Source organism: Macaca thibetana, chromosome 5 (genome assembly GCF_024542745.1).
Source record: "Macaca thibetana thibetana isolate TM-01 chromosome 5, ASM2454274v1, whole genome shotgun sequence".
NCBI lineage: Eukaryota > Metazoa > Chordata > Mammalia > Primates > Cercopithecidae > Macaca > Macaca thibetana.
In genome coordinates, this window is record NC_065582.1 from 9,144,074 (window position 1) to 9,162,055 (window position 17,982).

At 38.8% G+C, this 17,982-nt stretch overlaps 1 protein-coding gene across 1 annotated transcript in view; it reads right to left on the bottom strand.

The window, feature by feature from the left end:
- Window positions 1–17,982, bottom strand: part of TENM3 (teneurin transmembrane protein 3) — a 2,279,939-nt gene that overhangs the window by 1,937,752 nt on the left and 324,205 nt on the right. The window contains exon 2 of the mRNA XM_050789940.1: window positions 16,529–16,577. The gene's annotated coding sequence lies outside the window, so the exon portion shown is untranslated. The remainder of the gene's footprint in view (window positions 1–16,528; window positions 16,578–17,982) is intronic.

Here is a 17,982-nt window from a genome sequence, read left to right on the forward strand (position 1 = left end):
ATCAAGGACCTTAAACGTAAGACCTGAAACTACAAAGATTCTTCTAGACATTGGCTTAGGCAAGGATTTCATGACTAAGAACCCAAAGGCAAATCCAATAAAAACAAAGATAAATAGCTGGGACCTAATGAAACGAAAGAGCTTTTGCATGGCAAAAGGAACAGTCAGCAGAGTTAACAGACAACCCACAGAGTGGGAGAAAATCTCCACAATCTATACATTTGACAAAGGGCTAATATCCAGAATCTACAACGAACTCAAACAAATCAGCAAGAAAGAAAACAAACCACCCCATCAAAAAGTGTGCAAAAGAAGATATACAAATGGCTAATAAACATATGAAAAAATGCTCAACATCACTAACGGTTAGGGAAATGTGAATCAAAACCACAATGCAATACCACCTTACTCCTGCAAGAATGACCATAAAAAAAAAAATCAAAAAACATTAGATGTTGGTGTGGATGCAGCAAACAGGGAACCCTTCCTCACTGTTAGTGGGAATGTAAACTAGCACAGCCACTAGGGAAAACAGTGTAGAGATTCTTTAAAGTAGAACTACCATTTGATCCATCAATCTCATTACTGGGTATCTACCCAGAGGAAAATAAGTCATTATTTGAAAAAGATACTTGCAAACACATCTGTGGAAGCACAATTCACAATTGCAAAACTGTGGAACCAACCCTAATGCCCATCAATCAATGAGTGGACAAAAAACTGGTATATGATGGAATACTATGCAGCCATAAAAAGGAATGAACTAACAGCATTTGCAGTGACCTGGATGAGACTGGAGACTATTATTCTAAGTGAAGTAACTCAGAAATGGCAAACCAAACATCGTATGTTCTCACGGACGTGTGGGAGCTAAGCTATGTGGATGCAAAGGCATAAGAATGAATTTTGGGGACTTCGGGGGAAGACTGGGAGTGGGGCGAGGGACAAAAGACTATAAATATGGTGCAGTGTATAGTGCTTGGGTGATGGGTGCACCAAATTTCACAAATCACCACTAGAGAACTTACTCTTGTAACCAAACACCACCTGTACCCCAATAACTTACGGGAAAAAAAGTAGTAATTCTTGCCTAAAATCTACTACTTGAAATATGCTGATTTGAATTTTTTTTACACACTGGTACTCAATGTACAATGACTTACGTATTTTAATGTAAGAGCTAGTGAAAACAGAAAGATAATGCTATGGCTTTTATTTTACAAATAGCAATAGGAAAGACTTACTGAGACAAGTTCTCCAGTATTCCTTCCCCCAAAAGGGGTCATATTGTTATTTGCTTACTGGAAAGAAAAGAGACTGGTCGTAAAAACTTTGATTTTGCGACCTTAAATAAATTAGACTTTCTCAGCAACAATAACAATATTATTCTTGGCCAAATGCTTTCATGTCTTTTTCTTTTTAAACTAAATTTATAATTTAAATTATAATATCCCAATAATTTATTTAGCATAAGAATGCCTTGTGCAGAATTCTAACAAGGCAAACAAAATTAATAAAGACTTTAAAATGATGTTTGGAATGCTTAGGTCTTTATTTCATAAATCATACTTAAGTTTTCTAAATATACTGAAAATACAATAAAATTATGAATCCTTAATTTTCATGCAGTACGTTAGAAACATTCTAATGGAAAATAGGAAAACGTACTCCAATTGCATCAATATTATTGACTTATTCTCATATTTAGAAATATGGCCAATTAAAATATACCCATTTTCTTCTTAGATCTAGAAATTAGAGCTTTGCAAAGCTTTAGGTTATTGATGGCTATATTAATATATTACAAAATGATTATTACAATATGTTGGCATCACTTATCAGCTGACTGGCATAAAATTATATCATTATCATCTGTGCTTATTATACTCCCAGCCAGTACCCTAGCAACTAGGACAGCATTTTCCCTATTACAGTTCTGATTATGCTAGACTATATTATTCATAATAGAAATTTCACACTGTGCTAGGCATTGTCAATAAATTCATCATTTACATTACAAAAGAATACAAAACAGACTAAAAATGTGGAAATTTTAATGAAGAATATATTTCTTGAATTGGGTGAATAAAATACTTCAGAAGGTTTGTATGTATGTATCTATTTCCAGATTTTGAATTCTATAGGTTCTTAGCATACAAGGGCATATCAAGGTAGCTAATCTAAGAATAAATATGAGCCCTCAGTGGATCATTGCATTGAAGAAGGTATTGCGTAATCCACGTGTCCAACTATAGTTGACCCTTGAATAATTCAGCTGTTAGGAGCTCTGACCTCTTTGCATAGTCAGAAATTTGCATCCAACTTTTTGCTCCTTAAAAACTTAGCTACTAATAGCCTACTGTTGACTGAAGCCTTACCTTGACTGCAATGACGTCATGTATGGTCTATGTTTGTGTGCATAAGTTTTGGTAAGTTTTAGCTTCCTATAATTGATATGTATATATTTTATGTAGTAAATGATAAAATAGACTAGTGTCCACATATATTTTATGGATTTGTAACATACCTTTTTCTTAATTTCAAGATATTTCTTAATTTTTGATATTTTTCTGATATTTGTTATTTGCCTGTGAATTTCCTCAAATGGTCACAAACCTCACAGTTTTTTCTATCTATCTATCTTATCTATATAAAACTTACAAAGAATAATGCCTACTTTTAAAATCAATATTCTATACATCTAGGTAAGAGATAAATTATTTATACCCAAAACTTAGACACTTATAAAACAGTAAAAATTTTCAGCAAAATAGTGTAAAATTAGAAAATGTACAATATATGAAATATACATGTAATTAAAAATATATAAAATAGGATTTTAAAATAATAAGAAAAAGACAGGTTTAGTACCTAAAATTATATGCCCCAAAGCTTTCTATTATTGCTTTGAGGGAGTTAAAATTTGGCTCAATGTTTTCATAGGAGCTAAGAGAAAACAAAATTATAGAAAGCTGTTGCTGGAGTCAGGGTATTAAGAAAATTAACATTAGACCTGCTCGTCAGGACTTGAACCCCTATCCTGGGAATGAGACTCAAGAGTAGTTCCTTCTATAGCTTTTCCTGGGTGAACAATGTCCCTAACAACTGCAGTTACGTCTGCATGGACATTTTGTCTAAGACATGCTGTATACTAACCTGTTCCTAAGTAATCGGCTCATACAACCTTATTTTGATCTTTATAACCCCATATAAGATAAGTAATTACTGTTACCAAGGAAGTGATATGAGGCTCAAAATGCTTACCTAACTGTTCCAAATTTGCATGACTAGAAATTAGAGACCTAATGTAAAGCCTAATATGTCTGATTCCAATCCTCTTTTTATAACTAGTATCCGCATAATAAATACTGAATTCCATTTTATTGAGCTAATTAATGGCAGTGGCAGCTCATCTGGAGCAGCTGCTGCAAGGATGGCGGCTACAGCAGGAGAGGCGCGGCTGGGGCTGCGTGCTCCACGGAGCGGTGGGGCTGGGATCCCAGTGTCCTACCCAGTTGGTGGGGTGGGAGCCCACGCTTCCAAGCAGCCTAGCTGCAGCTTCAGACTTGGGCATCCCTGTGCCGTGTGCATACTTAACTGGGGGGCCAGGGAAGCCCTATGTTTCAGCAGGCTCGGAAGTGCCTGCTCCCACGCCCTGGTCTCTCCCCACTCTCGGGACCTGCTCCAGCATGGAGCAAAGTTGTGGCCGAACCTGGGCACTGTCCCGACCCAGCTAGGTGTGTGCATGCTTGCAATGGTGCAGACATACCAACCTCCTGCCGCCTCAGTGCCCCCTAGGCTGTGGGCACAAATGAGCATTGGAGGGTGGCCACGGGACTGAGGCCAGCTCTGCCTGGGCCTGTGGGTGCTCCTCGGCACAGACAGCCCGAGTGGGTAGAATGGACAGCGTCTTGATAGTGGTGGGAGGCAGACAGCTTCCTAGACAGGAAGGAGCGGGTCCCCAGTGAAACCTCACCTTCAAGCCAGAAGTGGCCTGAAGCCTGAGGGCCAAGCTGCCAGTTCAAGGTGGAGTCCATATCGGAAGTGAAAACCTCATTGATACCTCTCAGCCAATCAGATGGTGCTTTTCCAGGCCCACCCAATGGCCACCCACGGACCAATCAGCATGTACTTCCTCCATTCTAAGCCCATAAAAACCCCTGACTCAGCCAGCCTCAAGGCACTCATTGGTATGACCTGCCTGCAAATAGGAGCTACACACTTAGGGTCTCCTGAGAGCTGTTCTGTCACTCAGTAAAGCTCCTCTCTGCCTTGCTCACCCTTCAGTTGTCCATGTAACCACATTCTTCCTCAATGTGGGACAAGAACTCAGGACCCACTGAACAGCAGGGGTGATAAGAGCTGTAACATGTTCCTGGCTGACTCGCCAAGCTGTGGATGATGACACGCTCCTGGATTGTTTGAGTGAAGAGTGGTGACCCTTGTGGGGGCCCAGACCACAGGATTTCCTGAGCCAGAGATGCTGTAACACTATAACCCTCCCACCCTCCACTGGGGCCAGGTAGCTGCCCCATATAACGGGAAGCAATGGTGGGGCTGGCCAGCCCAGGAGCCCCAGGCTGGAGCAGGATGTTGGGAGTGAAAGAGCTGTAACACCAATGGGCTGAAACACACCCCCTTGAAACACTCCCACCCACCCCCACCACCCCCTTGCCACTCTGCAGGTGACAAGAAGGAGAGAAGAACTGTGCCCCTTCTGAGAGCCCAGACCTTAGGGCTCCCTGAGCCAAGGCTGTGACATGCTATAACCCTCTCTTTGGGGCTTTGCAGTTCCTGGTGTCAACATCTGGGTGCCACTGTGTTCTCCCTGTCCAGATGCTGGTGCCCACAGCAGAAGCCACTTGTGGTTCATCTGGAAGAGCCGCATCCCCACATAGAGCCGGCACCTCTGCCAGTGCCTGGCTATGGGCAGTAGCTAGAACCCATGTTTGCTTGCTCACACACCCCTTTGCCACTCCGCACCTTGCTCACCCTTGGCAGTTGTGGGATCTAGGCTGGTAGCAGAAGCCAAGCGCAGCCTGTTGAGCCAAGTGGGTAGAATGAGCCCGGTGAGTGTGAGCAAAACTCAAGCTGAGGGGCTGTTGGTCACAGAGATTTCGAGCCGGCAAAGTAATACCTTTAGGATCCTATGACAGAATTATTTCTTAAAAATACATATAGAACAATGATTTTGCACCAAAGTGTAATTCAGAAGGAGTGTTGGGATAGTGAGAGCAGGAAAGGAGAAAAAAAGGGTGATGTGTATCTTTCTGATTATCTAGATTCATCTATTGACCTCTTTGTGTTGTTTTGCTTGTTTTAATCCAAAGGAATGGATCTCTATAAATACAGATATTTTGCCTTGTGGTGGTTATTTTTCGACATAAAAGCTGATCTTCTCAAGGTACCGCCATTAGCTTTGAAGTCACTGAAGTGAAGTCTCCATTGGGTGTAAAATCTCTCATTCTTTATTGAAAAAATGGGATTAAAACAATAAAATATGTTGTTTTTATTCTCTCAGAATGAAATTTTCATTTTAAATTAACACAGAAAGAACTAGTTACTTTAGATGATTTAATATTTATAGCCACGTAAATAAAAATCCACATTCTTTTCAAAGGTATGTGCATGAACATATCAATGTTATTTTAGAATTGGTCTTTAGACATAGAGTATGAATATTTATGGATCTTAGAGCCCTTTCAAAGACAAAAATCCATTGTTCTTCCATTCTTAAACACAATAAAAAGGACACCAGTATTTTGTTAATTCTGTCTATTTTGCATCTAAGGTCAGTACGGATCAGTGAACTGGCCAGGCACGCAAGTTAAAGTATCTGTTCTTTGAATTCTCAATCAACAAATACTTACAGTGCACCCTTGCCAATACAATCTCACAAGTTTATTACATGACAATTGCCCTCAAGCAAGCTAAGGGGGACATGACGAATAGACTTACATAAGTCTTTATCATTAATTAAATTTCATTTCAAGAATGGTCACAAGGGAGAATTTAGATGTATCAAATTAACAGACTCCATGAAAAGTGAGGAATATTGGGTGAAATTAGACCACTAGAGACTAGGGCTACCTGAAAATGTGATTTGAAGGCTGAAGGGCTTGGAATAGAGTAAAATGAGAAAGGCCGAGGGGAGGCAGTTGTAGGAGCGAGTGTCCTTACCAAGTTGAAGATAACTAGAACAACAGTAGTAAAGCATCTATAAAGTGACTGGTGTACACTGCTGTAGACTGGTACAGGGCAGAAGGGCTTTGCATGCTAGGCTAAGGGCAAAACTTTATTCTGCCAGTTGAATGTGCCATCTGAAGGATTTGGGGGAAAAAAAAAAGAAAAACATGATATGATTAAAATGATTAATTTGCATAGGAAGAAGAGGAGCTTATCAACAAGGAGACTAATCATGAAGCTATTTCTGACACAGGAGAATTGAAATTCAAAATTTTGGGATTGAATTAGACAAAAGCACTAGTGAACTTCTCTTCAATTATAAGAGATAGTACGATGTTTGGGAGGCCGAGGCAGGTGGATCACTTGAGGTCAGTTCAAGACCAGCCTGGTCAATATGGTGAAGCCCTGTCTCTACTAAAACTACAAAAATTAGCCAGGCGCACTGACATATGCCTGTAATCCCAGTTACTTGGGAGGCTGAGGCATGAGGATCGCTTGAAGAGGCAGAGGTTGAAGTGAGCCAAGATCCCACCACCGCACACCAGCCTGGGCAACAGAGTGAGACTCTGTCTCAAAAAATATATATAAAAATTAAAAATTAGAGAGCACAATGTTGACTTGTTTGGTCTGAAAGATGATGTGATACATATAAAAGGCACAGTGATAGACAAATATGCAAATGCAAAAAGCTTATAGCCAGTAAATGATATCATGGAGAGGGTTCTGTGAAGAATAGGCTAGGAATAGCGTTATCAATTAACCCTAGCTATCACTGCTTCCTTCACTACATTATTTCCAGTTGATCTTCCCCCTAAATATCTCGTTTTCAAATAAGGGTAAAGGAACATCAAATAATCTGTTTATAACGAGCATACTACCAGTGTAAAACATCCCTTAACCTACAGACAACATTTAATGAACTCGGGTTGTGTGCAATTAAAATAACAAACAGCTTTATTTTTCCCTATAAGATCAAGGTATATTTGCCTTAGAAATAAAAGATTTCATCATTTGGCACCTCTGTTATTAAAGACTGACATTTTGGATTTCCCTGGCCTCACATATTTTAAGGGGTCAGGAGTAGTGAACAATATTTTACACACTGAGTGCTAGAAATTGCCCTGTAATAAGATTGTGTCATTTCAAATGTTATATTTTGCTGAGAGCTGGCATCAGTGAGTTGTTTTATTTTTTTATTTTTTTATTTTTTTTGAGATGGAGTCTCGCTCTATCGCCCAGGCTGGAATGCAGTGGCACGATCCGGGCTCACTGCAAGCTCCGCCTCCTGGGTTCACGTCATTCTCCTGCCTCAGCCTCCCGAGTAGCTGGGACTACAGGCGCCGCCACCACACCTGGCTATTTTTTTGTATTTTTAGTAGAGACGGGGTTTCACCGTGTTAGCCAGGATGGTCTCGATCTCCTGACCTCGTGATCTGCCCTCCTCGGCCTCCCAAAGCACTGAGGTTACAGGCGTGAGCCACCGTGCCCAGCTGGCATCAATGAGTTTTAATAGTGAATTTAAAAACAGAAATTGTGATTCTGAAAAACATTAAGAAAATAAGATACTTTGAAAAAACTGTTTTGTCCTACAGAGGCCCCTTTGATTTGTTACATTGGATTTTTGTCAATTACTCTATAGGAGCCCAGGTAGCTTTTAGTTATGCCCTGCACTGAGGATAAAGAAAAATCTTTGAATTATGAACTCGAGGAGTTAAATTTTTCTCATTTAAGATTCAGATGTTATTTACCAGACTGACTCTGGAATGAGAATATGATCATTAAGTTTCTGTACTTCTAAAAGTGTTAGGAAGATATACATGTAAAAATACACGTAGTTTTGTGTTTCATTTTGTGATTAAAAGCTGTATTCTGAGTGCTCTAACTATCTAGAATTGTGTTGTCCAATACGATCTGTGGCGATATCCGTGCCAACCGATCAGGTAGTCACTTGCCACATGTAGCTATTGAGAATTCGAAATGTGACAAGTGCAAGTAAGGACTTTGCAAATTTGTTTAATTTAAATTAATTTTAATAGTCACATGAGGCTAGTGATGACCGTGTGGGACAGTATACGGGAGATGGGACAAATGGTCATAGTCATGATAGCCAGCTGGTTCTGGCTGGGTTCTAAACTGGGCTTCACAATCACTCCTAGTACCTCTAGGGAACAAGAGAAAGCGTTCAAGACCCTAAATTCAATTATTAATATATCTTTCTGCGCCTGCAATTATTAATTTTAAAATTAGCCCCTTTTTCCCTCAACCCATTCCCATTTTCAGTGGATTCCCAATCAGTAATTGAACTGTAGGTTTGCTACTTCAAACAGGACAGATAAATGAAATAAATATCCCAGGCTACACAGTTCAAAGCTAGAGTTTTTCTCATCTTTCTACTGTACCCCCACATCACTCCCTTTGATCAGTCCATCATCACTTATTTCTTGGAACAACTACTACAGTTTCCTAACTGGCTTTCCTATCTCCATTTCTGCTGCTTCCTCTCCACTTTCCTTGATCCTTCTTCAAAACTGCAGCTCAGTTGGTATTTCCTGAATGCAACACCAATGTTCCTAACTGTTGTAAAATCCACTAGGACTGCCTTTTGTTTTCTGGGAAAATAAATTAAATAAAATGCAAACTCCTCAGCACAGGTAATTTTCTGCTCTAATTCTCTCATTTCCTGCCACTCTGCAACATTTATTCTACGCTCCTTGAGCATGTAATGCTTTTCTGTCATCTTGATCTTCCTATGTAGTAGATACATAGCCTTCCTTTCCTATATAGCCATAATGCTACAGCCTCTTCCTCCCAATCCTCACCATTCACTCCTTGCTCCCACTTTGACACAAACACAAACAGCACTACCACCACCACCGCCACCACCACCACCACCATTTCAGTTATATACATCTACTGTGGTTCAAGAAATGCCTTCTCCAGAAAATGTGACGTTAGCCCTTAAGGATGACATAGGTTCCCACCTCTCTACTTCCTACTCATTATATTCAGACTTCTACCACAATGAACTGAAATTGTTAAATGCTTATATCCCCATCAGCAGCCTGTGGGCAACTAGGAAACAGGAACTTAATATTTCCTCCTACATTTCTGGTGCATGAGACCATGTACCTATCTACTCAAGAGTTGTTAATGAATAATGAATAATATTGACATAATATTGTCATTGTCATTGACATTCATGTCATTGTCATGAATAAATGACATAATTAAAACAAACTGAGACAGAAGATTTAGAGATAAAATAAAAATTAGAATAATCCAAAGATAAAATTCTTTGTGTATTCAAAGCATCCTATTTGGGGGTCCTAAAACAACATGACTTTGCTTATATATATATGTATGTGTGTGTGTGCATGTGTATATGTAAATACACACGTGTTTACATTCGATTGTTCCTGGAAAGCATGTAAACATGATTTGAAGATATAAACATGCCAGAAACATTTTCTTGGAAGAAGGAACTAAACCAGTTACAATGTTATAAAATATGCATCCTTGCTGGTGATCTGCACTTGGTTCTATAGCAGTCATTTCTGGGAATGAGGAGACGGTTCCCAGGCAAGATGGCCAAATAGAAACAGCTCTGGTCTGCAGCTACCAATGAGACTGAAGCAGAAGGAGGGTGATTTCTGCATTTCCAAGTGAGTTACCCAACTCATCTCACTGGGACTGGTTAGACAGCGGGTGCAGCCCACAGAGGGTGAGCAGAAGCAGGGTAGGGCATCGCCTCATCTGGGAAGTGTAGAGGTTGGGGAACTCCCTCCCTTAGCCAAGGGAAGCCATGAGGGACTGTGCTGTGAGGAACAGTGCACGCCGGCCCAGATACTACATTTTTCCCATGGTCTTCACAACCTGCAGCCCAGGAGATTCCCTCTGGTGCCTATACCAGGGCCCTGGGTTTCAAGCACAAAACTGGGTGGACGTTTGGGCAGACACCACGCTAGCTGCAGGAGTGTTTTTTTATACCCCAGTGGTGTCTGGAACACTAGTGAGACAGAACCATTCACTCCCCTGGAAAGGGCTGAAGCCAGGGAGCCAAGTGGTCTTGCTCAGTGGATCCCACCCTCAAGGAGCCCAGCAAGCTAAGATCCACTGGCTTGAAATTCTCGCTGGCAGCACAGCAGTCTGAAGTCAACCTGGGATGCTCGAGTTTGGTGACGGGGAGGGGCGTCCTCATTACTGAGGCTTGAGTAGGTGTTTTTACCCTCACAGTGTAAACAAAGCCCCTGGAAGTTCAGACTGGGCAGAGCCAACCACAATACTACAAAGCTGCTGTAGCCAGACTGCCTCTCTAGATTCCTCTTCTCTGGGAAGGGAATCTCAGAAAGAAACGCAGCAACCCCAGTCAATGGCTTATAGATAAAACTCCCATCTCCCCAGGACAGAGTACCTGGGGGAAGGGCTGGCTGTGGGCCCAGCTTCAGCAGACTTAAACATTCCTGCCTGCTGGCTACAAAGGGAGCAGCAGATCTCCCAGCACAGTGCTTGAGCTCTGCTAAGGGACAGACAGCCTCCTCAAGTAGGTCCCTGACCCCTGCATCTCCTGATGGGGAGACATCTCCCAGTAGGGGTCAACAGCCGCCTTTTACAGGAGAGCTTGAGCTGGCATCTGGTGGGTGCCCCTCTGGGACGAAGCTTCCAGAGGAAGGAGCAGACAGCAATCTGCTGTTCTACAGCCTCTGCTGGTGATATGCAGGAAGAGGGTCTGGAGTGGCCCCTCAGCAAACTCCAGCAGACCTGCAGAAGAGGGCCCTGTTAGAAGGAAAACTAACAAACAGAAAGCAACAGCATCAACATCAACAAAACAGATGACCACGCAAACTACTCCATCCAAAGGTCACCAATAGCAAGACCGAAAGTAGATAAATACACGAAGATGAGGAAAAATCAGCACCGAAAGGCTGAAAATTCCAATAACCAGAATGCCTCTTCTACTCCAAAGCATCACAACCCATCGGTGTGTTGTATTCAGGAGACCTATCTCACATGCAAAGACACACATAGGCTCAAAATAAAGGAATGGAGGAATATTTACCAAGCAAATGGAAAGAAAAAAAAAAAGAAAAAGAAGAAGTTGCAATCCTAGTCTATGATAAAACAGACTTTAAACCAACAAAGATCAAAAAAGACAAAGAAGGGCATTACATAATAAAGGGATCAATGCGACAAGAAGAGCTAACTATCCTGTATGTATGCACCCAATACAGGAGTGCCCAGATTCATAAAACAAGTTCTTAGAGACCTACAAAGAGACTTAGACTCCCACACAGTAATAATAAGAGATTTTAACACCCCGCTGTCAATATTAGACAGATCAATGAGACAGAAAATTAACAAGGATATTCAGGACTTGAACTCAGCTCTGGACCAAGCAGACCTAATAGACATCTACAGAACTTTGCACCCCAAATCAACAGAATATACATTCTTTTCAGCACCTCATCACACTTATTCTAAAATTGACCCACATAATTGGAAGTAAAACACTGCTCAGAAAATGCATAAGAATGGAAATCATAACAAACAGTCTCTCAGACTACAGTGCAATAAAATTAGAACTCAGGATTAAGAAACTCACTCAAAACCACACAACGATATGGAAACTGAACAGCCTGCTCCTGAATGACTACTGGGTAAATAATGAAATTAAGGCAGAAATGACAAAGTTCTTTAAAACCAATGAGAACAAAGACACAACATACCAGAATCTCTAGAGGGAAATTTACAGCACTACATGCCCACTGGAGAAAGCAGGAAAAATAAAAAATCAACACCCTAACATCACAATTAAAAGAACTAGAGAAGCAAGAGCAACATATTCAAAAGGTAGCAGAAGACAAATAATTAAGATCAGAGCAGAACTGAAGGAGAGAGAGACACGAAAAACCCTTCAAATAATCAATGAATCCAGGGACTGTTTTTTTTTTTTTAAAAAAGATTAACAAAATAGATAGACCACTAGCCAGACGAATATGAAGAGAAGAATCAAATATACATAATAAAAAATGATCAAGGGGAGATCACCACTGTTCCCACAGAAATACAAACTAACATCAGTGAATACTATAAACCCCTCTATACAAACTAGAAAATCTAGAATAAATGGATAAATTCCTGGACACATACACCCTCCTAAGACTAAACCAGGAAGAAGCCGAATCCCTGAATAGACCAGTAACAAGTTCTGAAATTGAGGCAGTAATTAATAGCCTACCAGCCAAAAATGCCCAGGACCAGATGGATTCACAGCCAAATTCTACCAGAGGTACAAAGAGGAGCTGGTACCATTCCTTCTAAAATTATTCTAAACAATAGAAAAACAGTGACTCCTCCCTAACTGATTTTATGAGATCAGCATCATCCAGATTCCAAAACCTGGCAGAGACACAACAAAAAAAGAAAATTTCAGGCCAATATGCCTGATGAACATCGATGCAAAAATCCTCAATAAAATACTGGCAGACTGAATCCAACAGCACATCTAAAAGTTTATCCATCATGATCAAGTTGGCCTCAGCCCTGGGATGCAAGGCTGGTTAAACATACACAAATCAATAAACATAATCCATCACATAAACAGAACCAATCACAAAACCAGATGATTATCTCAAGAGATGCAGAAAAGGCCTTCGATAAAATTCAACACCTCTTCATGCTAAAAACACTCAATAAACTAGGTATTGATGGAACATATCTCAAAATAATAAGAGCTATTTATGACAAACCCACAGCCAATGTCATACAGAATGGGCAAAAGCTGGAAGCATTTTCTTTAAAATCCAACACAAGACAAGGATGCCCACTCTCACCACTCCTATCTAACATTGTATTTGAAGTTCTGGCCAGGGAAATCAGGCAAGAGAAAGAAATAAAGGATATTAAAAGAGGAAAAGAGGAAGTCAAGTTATCTCTTCGGATGACATGATTGTATATTTAGAAAACACCACCGTCTCAGCCCAAAAACTCCTTAAGCTGATAAGCAACTTCAGCAAAGTCTCAAGATACAAAATCAATGTGCAAAAATCACAAGCATTCCTATACACCAATAATAGACAAACAGAGAGCCAAATAATGAGAAACTCCTATTCACAATTGCTACAAAGAGAATAAAATACCTAGGAATACAAGTTACAAGCAATGTGAAGTAACTCTTCAAAGAGAACTATAAACCACTGCTCAAGGAAATAAGAGAGAACACAAACAAATGGAAAAGCAGTCCATGCTCATGAATAGGAAGAATCAATATTGCGAAAATGACCATAATGCCCAAAGTAATTTATAGACTCAATGCTCTTCCCATCAAGCTACAATTAACTTTCTTCACAGAATTAGAAAAAATTGCTTTAAGTTTCATGTGAAACCAAAAAAGAGCTCGTATAGCCAAGAAAATCCTAAGCAAAAAGAACAAAGCTGGAGGCTTCAGACTACCTGACATCAAACTATACTACAAGGCTACAGTAACCAAAACAGCATGGTATTGGTACCAAAACAGATAGACCAATGAAACAAAACAAAGGCCTCAGAAATAACACCATACATCTATAACCATCTGATCCTTGACACACCTGACCAAAACAAGCAACGGGGAAAGGATTCCCTATTTAATAAATGATGTTGGGAAAACTGGCTAGACATATGCAGAAAACTGAAACTAGACCCCTTCCTTACACCTTATACAAAAATTAACTCAAGATGTTTTAAAGATTTAAACCTAAGACCTAAAACCATAAAAACCCTAGAAGAAAACCTAGGCAATACCATTCAGGACATAAGCATGGGCAAAGATTCATGACTAGAACACAAATGCAATTGCAACAAAAGCCAAAATTGACAAATGGGATCTAATTAAACTAAAGAGCTTCTGCACAGCAAAAGAAACTATCATCACAGTTAACAGGAAACCTACAGCATGGGAGATATTTTTTGCAATCTATCCATCTGAACAAAGGGCTAATATCCAGAATCTACAAAGAACTTAAACAAATTTACAAGAATAAACAACCCCATCAAAAAGCGGGTGAAGGATATGAACAGGCACTTTTCAAAATAAGACATTTATGCAGCCAAAAAACATATTTAAAAAAGCTCATTATCACTGATCATTAGAGAAATGCAAACCAAAACCACAATGAGACACCATCTCATGCCAGTTAGAATGGTGATCATTAAAAGTCAGGAAACAGCAGATGCTGGAGAGGATGTGGAGACATAGGAATGCTTTTACACTGTTGGTGGGAGTGTAAATTAGTTCAACCATTGTGGAAGACAGTATGGCGATTCCTCAAGGATCTAGAACTAGAAAAACCATTTGACCCAGCAATCCCATCACTGGCTATATACCCAAAGAATTATAAATCATTCTACTATAAAGACACATGCACACGTGTGTTTATTGCAGCACTGTTCACAATAGCAAAGACTTGAAACCAACCCAAATGCCCATCAATGATAGACTGCATAAAGAAAACGTGGCACATATACACCATGGAATACTATGCAGTCATAAAAAAGAATGAGTTCATGTCCTTTGTGGGGAGATGGATGAAGCTGGAAACCATCATTCTCAGCAAACTAACACAGGAACAGAAACCAAACACTGCATATGTTCTTACTCATAACTGGGAGTTGAACAATGAGAACATATGGGCACAGGGAGGGGAACATCACACACTGGGGCCTGTCGCGGGTTGGGGGGCAATGGGAGCGATAGCATTAGGAGAAATACCTAATGTAAGATGATGGGTTGATGAGTGCAGCAAACCACCATGGCACATGTATACCTATGTAACAAACCTGCACGTTCTGCACATGTATCCCAGGACTTAAAGTATAATAATAATAATAATAATAATAGAAATGGAATGAGGAGATAAGACAATTAAAAGGCAATTAAATCTTAAACAAAAGAGATGATTTTCTTCACACTTCTTGTTTACGAGGGTATTTTCTCTGCCCTTTCTTATCTTCCCTACTCACAGTAAGACAGAGAAGTAGTTGGAGTTATGTTGTCAATAATTTTACATTCCGTTTAAGGCTCTCACAAAGCTAGTGCCAGTTAACACTGTCTAAAAATCAAACTAATTTATCCACCAAAGCCCTTATTTCCAGCTATATTCATCAAATAGCAAAGTTAGAATCCCCAAAATAGAAAGTCATTTCTTTATAATACAGCATATCTCCGAATGAGCCATGTAGGTATTTTGTAAGTATAATCATCATTGTCTATTCTACAAAATAACAAAATTTAATTTATTGTAATCATGAAAGATATTGTAATGGCCCAGGGATGCCATGTAAAGGTACAGATCACTGGGCAGGAATATTGCCAGAGTTCAATTGTTGAATCCAGAAGCCACTCAGGAAATGGTATTAGTAGGGAGCAGAAACCAGCGCACATCCCAGATGGAACGCTCACCAGCAACCCAAGTAGACAAGATCACAGAAATCTGAACTATTGTAAAAATCAGTCATTCCGCATTTAGAGCACATTGTTTTCTCTCTATAAATTTCAGTGAAACAGGTATCTGTGTAAATGATTCACATCTTCTCCTTTCAAAGAGATTTTCCATTTTAAACCTCATATCTTAAATTGCTTTAATTCCTAAATGAGCAAAGAGCCTGCAGCATGATATTTCCCTATTCAATTTGGAGTCGAGATAATTCCCAAGTAATTACATTAATGAAAAGGAAGTGACAAAGATAACCTGAGATGGTAGGTAAAACAAAAGTTCCCCATGTTTTACATGTGAAATAAACATAAATTTAAACGATGAAAATCACATTTTAGAGAAACCCAGAAGCTGTTCCACCTCACTTTATCACATCAGTTTAATGGCAGACAGATGCCCCTTTCTCACTTTTCATGAAATTAATATGAATTATTGACTTGTATTTGTATGAAAACTATTTAACACGCAGAAATATTAAAGATTCGAGTGGCATAAATTAAAGAAGCTGTTATGCAAAATAAGTATTTCCAATCCAAAATCTGAAAATCAATTGTGAAATAGTTTCCCCATAGAAAACTGAGAAATCTGTGTAGGTCAGCTATTCAAAGAGAAAATCGATGTAAATGTACAAGTGAAATTTATGTAGCATAAAGTGAACAAAATGGAAAGTTTTGGCTATGGGTTGCTATTTCTTATTAAAATGACCACCTTTTAATCTATTAGAATGCTATGAGAAATATCACTACAGTAAATAAATTTCATCAAAATTATAAAATTTAAGTAATCATATTAATTTTTTCATGCATATAATAGTGAAGTTCCAAATACTGAAAGGTTGTAGTTTTTAAAAGTTATTGTATATAAACACTTACTGTTATCTCCTTGCAGTAAAGATCTACATCCACAACTCCTTGAAGTTGCCTGTTAAAAAGTCACAAAAACATGAATAGGTTAATTTAACATACAATAAACTCTAAATTACAATAGCTAATAAGATTATTTTATGTTCATAAATATTATAACTATATTATCAAGGTTTTAGTTTATTTTCATAAATTAAAAACTACAAAAGGCAGTGAAAATTATTTCTCAATGTACATCAGAAGTTAAAAATACTAAATACTGAGAAAAGAAGAAAATTTAAATTACAGAAAAACAAAAATATCTTAGTTGGTAAAAAGAATGCATTCATTTTTTTCCCACGATGTTTATAAATAACCTGATCATTGGTTTATATTGAGGGGATAAAGAAGTTTTAGTTTCATTCTCATTAGAGATTTATGTTTTAATGTTTATCCAAAATTGTCTTTGCTTCAACAAATCTTTAATTCATCAGACAAACTTGAAAATAACCAGGAGTAAAAAATAGGTAATCAAAATCTAATTAGATCCAATCAAATTAGAGACACTATTTTTGAAGAATTAGAAAATATATGCTGTAATATACAGGTCAAGTACATTCTTTCACTCAATATTTGATCAATTTTCTGAAGAAAAAATAAATCATTTATCATGTGTTTGACGTTGAATAGTATCTGAATATCAACCTGAAATAGAGAACTTCAGTAATTATCTAAATCACTCAGGCCAAAAGACCAATTTACAAGAATTACCCAGCTCATTGGGGCAAATATTATTGGAAGAATCTTTTTCTTGAATTATTTCCTAAATGTTAATATTACTTTTGGTGGTTGTAATGTACCAAACACGGAAAGCAACAACATGGCTTGCATTAGACATCTAAAATCACAAAATCATCTGAAAATATGCTTTAATAAAACAAATGTTTACTCTTAAGAGGTGTTTTTATTTCTATGAAAATATCTAAAATATCCTCTAATTATATTAAGACTTGATTTGGACAGAAATATTATTTCATCGTAATTGTGCATTTTCATTTTATCTCTATTCATTTTAATTTCTGTTCCTCTCCCAGCTAATGTTAAGAGCACAAGGCAGCTATTGAAATCTTTTTCCAGTAATCCGTTTGAAACAGTTTTAAAAGGTACATCAGGCCAACATATTTTCTACTCTATGCAATAGAAAAGGAAGTATTTAATTCAGAATTGGAACCATGTTATTTTGTTTAACAAGGGTTTTTTTTTGTTTTTTTGGGGGGTTGGTAATCAAAACCTGACAGCACTGGCCGGGCGCAGTGGCTAACCCCTGTAACTCCGACACTTTGGGAGGCACAAAGATGGCTTGAGGCCAGGAGGCGAAATCTTGTCTCTGCTAAAAACACAAAAATCAACCGGACATGGTGGTGTGCACTTGTTGTCCCAGCTACTCTGGAGGCTGAGGAATGATAATCGTTTGAACCTGGGCG